Source organism: Arachis stenosperma, chromosome 9 (genome assembly GCF_014773155.1).
Source record: "Arachis stenosperma cultivar V10309 chromosome 9, arast.V10309.gnm1.PFL2, whole genome shotgun sequence".
NCBI classification, from domain to species: domain Eukaryota; kingdom Viridiplantae; phylum Streptophyta; class Magnoliopsida; order Fabales; family Fabaceae; genus Arachis; species Arachis stenosperma.
In genome coordinates this window covers 98,101,234-98,109,203 of record NC_080385.1, presented here as the reverse complement: position 1 = coordinate 98,109,203, position 7,970 = coordinate 98,101,234, and the positions used below count along the sequence as shown (strand labels likewise).

Here is a 7,970-nt window from a genome sequence, read left to right as displayed (position 1 = left end):
AATGCCACTCTGACTTAGCAACCATGGTCTCTGATTTAATCAAACTACTCAAGTTTCATGACTGAAACAAGGTCCTCCATTAGGAATATGGAGGCACAAGTGGGACAGCTGAGCAAGAAAATTACTGAACCCTCCTAGTACTTTTCCAAGCAATACAGAAGAAAATCCAAAAGGGAGTGCAGGCCATCAACATGCCGAATTTGGAAGGAGGAAGAGGCAGTGAACGCCACTAGGAAGACCTCAATGGACGTCCACTGGCCTCCAATGAGTTCCCTAATGAGGAACCATGGGAATCTGAGGATCACACTGAGACCATAGAGATTCCATTTGATTTACTTCTGCCATTCATGAGCTCTGATGAGTATTCGTCCTCTGAAGAGGATAGTATGTCATGAAGAGCAAGTTGCTAAATACCTTAGAGCAATCATGAAGCTAATGACAAGTTATTTGGTAATGAGACTTGGGAGAACGAACCTCCTTTGCTCACCAAAGAACTGGATGACTTGTCTAGGCAGAAATTACCTCAAAAGAGACAAGATCCTGGGAAGTTTTCAATACCTTGTTCCATAGGCACCATGACCTTCAGAAGGCTCTGTGTGACTTAGGGTCAAGTGTAAACCTCATGCCTCTCTCTGTAATGGAGAAGCTAGGATCTTTGAGGTACAAGCTGCAAGAATCTCCTAGAGATGGCAACTCAAGAAAACAAGCTTATGGACTTGTAGAGGATGTTTTGGTGAAGATGAAGACCATTACTCCCTGCTGATTTCATAGTCCTAAGACTGGGAAGTGCATGGATAATCCATCATCCTTGGCAGACCCTTCCTTGCCACAACAAAGGCTGTATTGATGTTGATAGAGCAAACTGATCATTCAAGTGAATGAAGAATCCTTTGTGTTTAAGGCTCAAGGATATCCCTCTGTCACCATGAGAAGCATGAAGAGCTTCTCTCAAATAGAGCCAAACAGAGCCCCCACAGTCAACTCTAAGTTTGGTGTTGGAGGCCCAACCAACTCTAAGTTTGGTGTTGAACCCCCACATTCAAATCTAAGTTTGGTGTTGGGAGGTTTGGTGCACGAAATTGTGAACAATACTTTTCACAACTCTCATAATCCCTGGTCATGAACTCCAAAAACTTGGTGGTTCAATTCCATGGCATTACACAACTTCGCACAACTAACCAGCAAGTGCACTGGGTCGTCCAAGTATACCTTACGTGAGTAAGGGTCGATCCCACGGAGATTGTTACATTGAAGCAAGCTATGTCATCTTGTAATCTTAGTCAGGCAAACTCAAATGTATTGATGATGACGAAAAACATAGAAGATAAGGATAGTGATACTTATGTATATCATTGGTGTAAGAGCTTCAGAAGTGTATGAAGATGCCTTCCCTTCCGTCTCTCTCCTTTCCTACTGCCTTCATCCAATCCTTCTTACTCCTTTCCATGGCAAACTCGTGTAGGGTCTCACTGTTGTCAGCAGCTACCTCCCATCCGCGCAGTTGAAAGCTAATGCACGCACTCTGTCACAGTGCTGCCAATCACCGGTTTGGTTCCCTCCCCTACCGGAATAGAATCACTCTTTTGCGTCTGTCACTAACGCCCAGTAGGTTACAGGTTTGAAGCACGTCACAGTCATTCAATCATTGAATCCTACTCAGAATACCACAGACAAGGTTAGACCTTCCGGATTCTCTTGAATGCCGCCATCAGTTCTTGCCTATACCACGAAGACTCTGATCTCACGGATGGCTGCTCGTTTGTCAGGCGAGCACTCGGTTGTCAGTCGATCAACCATGCATCGTGCAATCAAATCCAAGAGATATTCACTAAGCCTCAGATGCTTGTAGAACAAGAATGGTTGTCAGTCACCTTGTTCATGAGTGAGAATGGTGAGGCGTCAATCATCACCTTCATCATGTTTGAAGAACAAGTGATATCTTGGATAAAGAACAAGCGGAATTGAATGGAAGAACAATAGTAATTGCATTAATACTCGAGGTACAGCAGGCTCCACCTTAATCTATGGTGTGTAGAAACTCCACCGTTGAAAATACATAAGCATGAGGGCTAGGCATGGCCGAATGGCCAGCCTCCCAAGGTCTAGATAGCATACAACAAGATAGCTACCAAAGTCCTAGATGTCCAGCTCCCTAATACAATAGTAAAAGGTCCTACTTATAGAAAACTAGTACATAGATGAGTAAATGACATAAAAATCCACTTCCCGGCCCACTTGGTGTGGTTTGGGCTGAGCAATGAAGAAATTTCGTGTAGAGACTCTCCTTGGAGTTAAACGCCAGCTTTAGTGCCAGTTTGGGCGTTTAACTCCCAATTAGGTGCCAGTTCCGCGTTTAACGCTGGAATTTCTTGAGGTGACTTTGAACGCCGGTTTGGCCCATCAAATCTTGGGCAAAGTATGGACTATTATATATTGCTGAAAGCCCAGGATGTCAACTTTCCAACGCCGTTGAGAGCGCGCCATTGGGCTTCTGTAGCTCCAGAAAATCCACTTCGAGTGCAGGAGGTCAGAATCCAACAGCATCTGCAGTCCTTTTCAGTCTCTGAATCAGATTTTTGCTCAGGTTCCCTCAATTTCAGCCAGAAAATACCTGAAATTACAGAAAACACACAAACTCATAGTAAAGTCCAGAAAAGTGATTTTTAACTAAAAACTAATAAAATATACTAAAAACTAACTAGATCATACTAAAAATATACTAAAACAATGCCAAAAAGTGTACAAATTATCCGCTCATCACAAACACCAAACTTAAATTGTTGCTTGTCCCCAAGCAACTGAAGATCAATAAGATAAAAGAAGAGAATATGCATGAACTCCAAACATCTATGAAGATCAGTATTAATTAGATGAGCGGGGCTTTTAACTTTTTGTCCCTGAATAGTTTTGGCATCTCACTCTATCCCTTGTAATTCAGATGATTGCTTCTTTAGGAACTCAGAATCCAGATAGTTAATGATTCTCCTAGTAAAGTATGATGATTCTTGAACATAGCTATTTATTGAGTCTTGGCTGTGGCCCAAAGCACTCTGTCTTCCAGTATTACCACCGGATACATACATGCCACAGACACATATTGGGTGACCTTTTCAGATTGTGACTCCGCTTTGCTAAGTCCCCAATTAGAGGTGTCCAGGGTTCTTAAGCACACTCTTATTGCCTTGGATCACAACTTTATTCTTTCTTTTTCTTTCTTTTCTCTCTTTTCTTTTTTTTTTATTTTTTATTTTTTATTTTTTTTTTCGGTTTTTCTCTTTATTTTTTTTTTTTTTTTGCTTTTTCTTGCTTCAAGAATCATTTTTAATGATTTTTCAGATCCTCAGTAACATGTCTCCTTTTTCATCATTCTTTCAAGAGCCAACATTCATGAACCACAAATTCAAAGACATATGCACTGTTCAAGCATACATTCAAGAACAAAAGTAATGCCACCACATCAAAATAATAAACTATTATAAATTCAGAATTCATGCAATCCTTTCCTTTTCAATTAGCCGTTTTTATTCAGAAAGGTGATGATTCATAGGACATTCATAACTTTAAGGCATAGACACTAAGACACTAATGATCACAAGACACAAACATGATAACATAAAGCATAAAAATCGAAAACAAAAATAAGAACAAGGAAATCAAGGAACGGGTCCACCTTAGTGATGGCGGCTCTTTTCTTGCTCTTGAAGATCCTATGGAGTGCTTGAGCTCCTCAATGTCTCTTCCTTGTCTTTGTTGCTCCTCCCTCATGATTCTTTGGTCTTCTCTAATTTCATGGAGGAATGGAGTGTTTTTTGATGCTCCACCCTTAGTTGTCCCATGTTGGAACTCAATTCTCCTAGGGAGGTGTTTACTTGCTCCCAATAGTTTTGTGGAGGAAAGTGCATCCCTTGAGTATCTCAGGGATCTCATGATGAGAGGGTCTCTTGTGTGCTCCATCCTTTTCTTGGTAATGGCTTGTCCTCATCAATGGTGATGTCTCCTTCTATGTCAACTCCACTGAATACAGAGGTGACAATGAGATGAGGAAAGGCTAACCTTGCCAAGGTGGAGGTCTTGTCCGCCACCTTATAGAGTTCTTGGGCTATACCTCATGAACTTCCACTTCTTCTCCAATCAGATGCTATGAATCATGATGGCCCGGTCTATGGTAACTTCGGACCGATTGCTAGTGGGAATGATTGAGCGTTGTATGAACTCTAACCATCCTCTAGCCACGGGCTTGAGGTCATGCCTTCTCAATTGAACCAGCTTTCCTCTTGAATCTTGCTTCCTTGTGCGCCCTCTTCACATATGGTTGTGAGGACTTGGTCCAACCTTTGATCAAAGTTGACCCTTCTAGTGTAAGATGCTCATCTCCTTGCATCATAGGCAAGTTGAACGCCACCCTCACACTCTCCGGACTAAATCCAAGTATTTCCCCCGAACCATAGTAAGATAATTCTTTGGATCCGGGTTCACACTTTGATCATGGTTCTTGGTGATCCATGCATTGGCATAGAACTCTTGAACCATCAAGATTCCGACTTGTTGAATGGGGTTGGTGAGTACTTCCCAACCTCTTCTTCGGATCTCATGGCGATCTCCGGATATTCCCACCCTTTTTGAGTAAAAAGGGGACCTCGGGGATCACCTTCTTCAAGGCCACAACTTCATAGAAGTGGTCTTGATGCACCCTTGAGAGAATCTATCCTCTCCCATGACTCGGAGGTGGAAGCCTTTGCCTTCCCTTTCCTCTTTCTAAGGTTTCTCCGGCCTTGGATGCCATAAACGGTTATGGAAAACGAAAAAGCAACGCTTTTACCACACCAAACTTAAATGTTTGCTCGTCCTCGAGCAAAGAAGAAAGAAGAGAGTAGAAGAAGAAATGAGGAAAAGGGGGAAGGTGGTGTGTTCGGCCAGAAGGGTAAGAAAGGTGTTTAGGATGTGTGAAAATGAGAGTTGAAGAAGGGTATTTATAGGAGAGGGGGGGTAATGGTTCGGCCATTAGGGGTGGTTTGGAGGGAAAGTGGTTTGAATTTGAAGGGTGAGGTTGGTGGGGATTTATGAAGGATGGATGTGAGTGGTGAAGAGAAAGATGGGATTTGATAGGTGAAGGGTTTTGGGGAAGAGGTATTGAGGTGATTGGTGATGGGGGAAGAAGAGAGAGTGATGGTGGGGTCCTGTGGGGCCCACAGATCCTGTGGTGTCAAGGAAAAGTCATCCCTGCCCAAATGTTGCTCAAAATCATGTTTGAGCCATTTCTGGCGTTAAACGCCGGGCTGGTGCCCATTCCTGGCGTTTAACGCCAGGTTGTTGCCCTTTACTGGCGTTTAACGCCAGTCTGGTGCCCCTTTCTGGCGTTAAACGCCCAGAATGGTGCCAGACTGGCGTTAAACGCCCAACTGCTAGGCTTACTGGCGTTTAAACGCCAGCAGCTTCTTCCTCCAGGGTGTGCTTTTTTTCTTCCTGTTTTTCATTTTGTTTTTGCTTTTTTTCATTGTTTTTTGTGACTTCTTATGATCATCAACCTACAAAAAATAAATAACAAAAGAAAATAGTTACTATAAAACATTGGGTTGCCTTCCACAAGCGCTTCTTAATGTCATTAGCTTGACAGAGGACTCTCATGGAGCCTCAGAAATACTCAGAACCGTGTTGGAACCTCCCAACACCAAACTTAGAGTTTGAATGTGGGGGTTCAACACCAACTTAGAGTTTGGTTGTGGCCTCCCAACACCAAACTTAGAGTTTGACTGTGGGGCTCTGCTTGGCTCTGTTTTGAGAGAAGCTCTTCATGCTTCCTCTCCATGATGATAGAGGGATGTCCTTGGGCCTTAAACACCAAGGATTCTCCATTCACTTGAATGATCAACTCTCCTCTATCAACATCAATCACAGCCTTTGCTGTGGCTAGGAAGGGTCTGCCAAGGATGATGGATTCATCCATGCACTTCCCAGTCTCTAGGACTATGAAATCATAGGGATGTAATGGTCTTCATCTTCACCAAACATTCTCTACAAGTCCATGAGCTTGTTTTCTTGAATTGTCTGCCATCTCTAATGAGATTCTTGCAGCTTGCACCTCAAGATCCCTAATTTCTCCATTACAGAGAGGGCATGAGGTTTACACTTGACCCTAAGTTACACAAGGCCTTCTTGAAGGTCATGGTGCCTATGGTACAAGGTAGAAAACTTCCCAGGATCCTGCCTCTTTTGAGGCAGTTTCTGCCTAGACAAGTCATCCAGTTCTTTGGTGAGCAAGGGAGGTTCATCCTCCCAAGTCTCATTTCCAAATAACTTGTCATTCAGCTTCATGATTGCTCCAAGGTATTTAGCAACTTGCTCTTCAGTGACATACTCATCCTCTTCAGAGGAAGAATACTCATCAGAGCTCATGAATGGCATAAGTAAGTCCAATGGAATCTCTATGGTCTCATTTTGAGGCTCAGATTCCCATTGTTCCTCATTGAGGAACTCAGAGGAGATTGGTATACGCCCACTGAGGTCTTCCTCAGTGGCGTCCTCCTCTTCTCTTTCCTCCCCATATTCGGCCATGTCTATGGCTTTGCACTCTCCTTTTGGATTTTCTTCTGTATTACTTGGGAGAGTGCTAGGAGGGAGTTCAGTAACTTTCTTGCTCAGCTGACCCACTTGTCCTTCCAAATTTCTGATGGAGGACCTTGTTTCATTCATGAAACTTTGAGTGGTCTTTATTAGATCAGAGACCATTGTTGCTAAGTCAGAATTATTCTGCTTAGAACTCTCTGTCTGTTGCTGAGAAGATGATGGAAAAGGCTTGCCATTGCTAAACCTGTTTCTTCCACCATTATTGTTATTGAAACCTTGTTGAGGTCTCTCTTGATTCTTCCATGAGAAATTGGGGTGATTTCTCCATGAAGAATTATAGGTGTTTCCATAGGGTTCTCCTAGGTAATTCACCTCTTCCATGGAAGGGTTCTCAGGATCATAAGCTTCTTCCTCAGATGAAGCATCCTTAGTACTGTTTGGTGCATTTTGCATTCCAGACAGACTTTGAGAAATCAAATTGACTTGTTGAGTCAATATTTTGTTCTGAGCCAATATGGCATTCAGAGTGTCAATCTCAAGAACTCCTTTCTTCTGACTAGTCCCATTGTTCACAGGATTCCTTTCAGAAGTGTACATGAATTGGTTATTTGCAACCATTTCAATCAATTCTTGAGCTTCTGCAGGCGTCTTCTTCAGATGAAGAGATCCTCCAGCAGAGCTATCCAAGGACATCTTAGATAGTTCAGAGAGACCATCATAGAAAATACCTATGATGCTCCATTCAGAAAGCATGTCTGAGGGACATCTTCTGATTAATTGTTTGTATCTTTCCCAAGCTTCATAGAGGGATTCTCCATCCTTCTGTTTGAAGGTTTGGACTTCCACTCTAAGCTTACTCCATCTTTGTGGTGGAAAGAACTTTGCCAAGAAGGCATTGACTAGCTTTTCCCAAGAGTCCAGGCTTTCTTTAGGTTGAGAATCCAACCATATTCTAGCCCTGTCTCTTACGGCAAAAGGGAATAGCATCAGTCTATAGACCTCAGGGTTAACCCCATTAGTCTTGACTGTGTCACAGATTTGCAAGAATTCAGCTAAAAACTGATGAGGATCTTCCATTGGAAGTCCATGGAACTTGCAACTCTGTTGCATTAGAGAAACTAATTGAGGCTTAAGCTCAAAGTTGTTTGCTCCAATGGCAGGGATAGAGATGCTTCTCCCATAGAAATCAGGAGTAGGTGCAGTGAAGTCACCCAGCACCTTCCTTGCATTGTTGGCATTGTTGTTGTTTTCTGCTGCCATGTGTTCTTCTTCTTTGAAGAATTCGGTCAGGTCCTCTAAAGAGAGTTGTGCTTTAGCTTCTTTTAGCTTTCTCTTCAAAGTCCTCTCAGGTTCAGGGTCAGCTTCAACAAGAATGCCTTTGTCTCTGCTCCTGCTCATATGAAAGA

General features: G+C 42.8%; 1 non-coding gene across 1 annotated transcript; it reads left to right on the top strand.

Moving 5' to 3' along the window:
• The first annotated feature begins 7,311 nt into the window (after nt 1-7,311).
• On the top strand, nt 7,312-7,419 carry LOC130952570 (small nucleolar RNA R71). The gene has a single exon (XR_009074750.1). It is a non-coding gene; the product is annotated as a small nucleolar RNA R71 (small nucleolar RNA).
• The last annotated feature ends 551 nt before the right edge of the window (nt 7,420-7,970 follow it).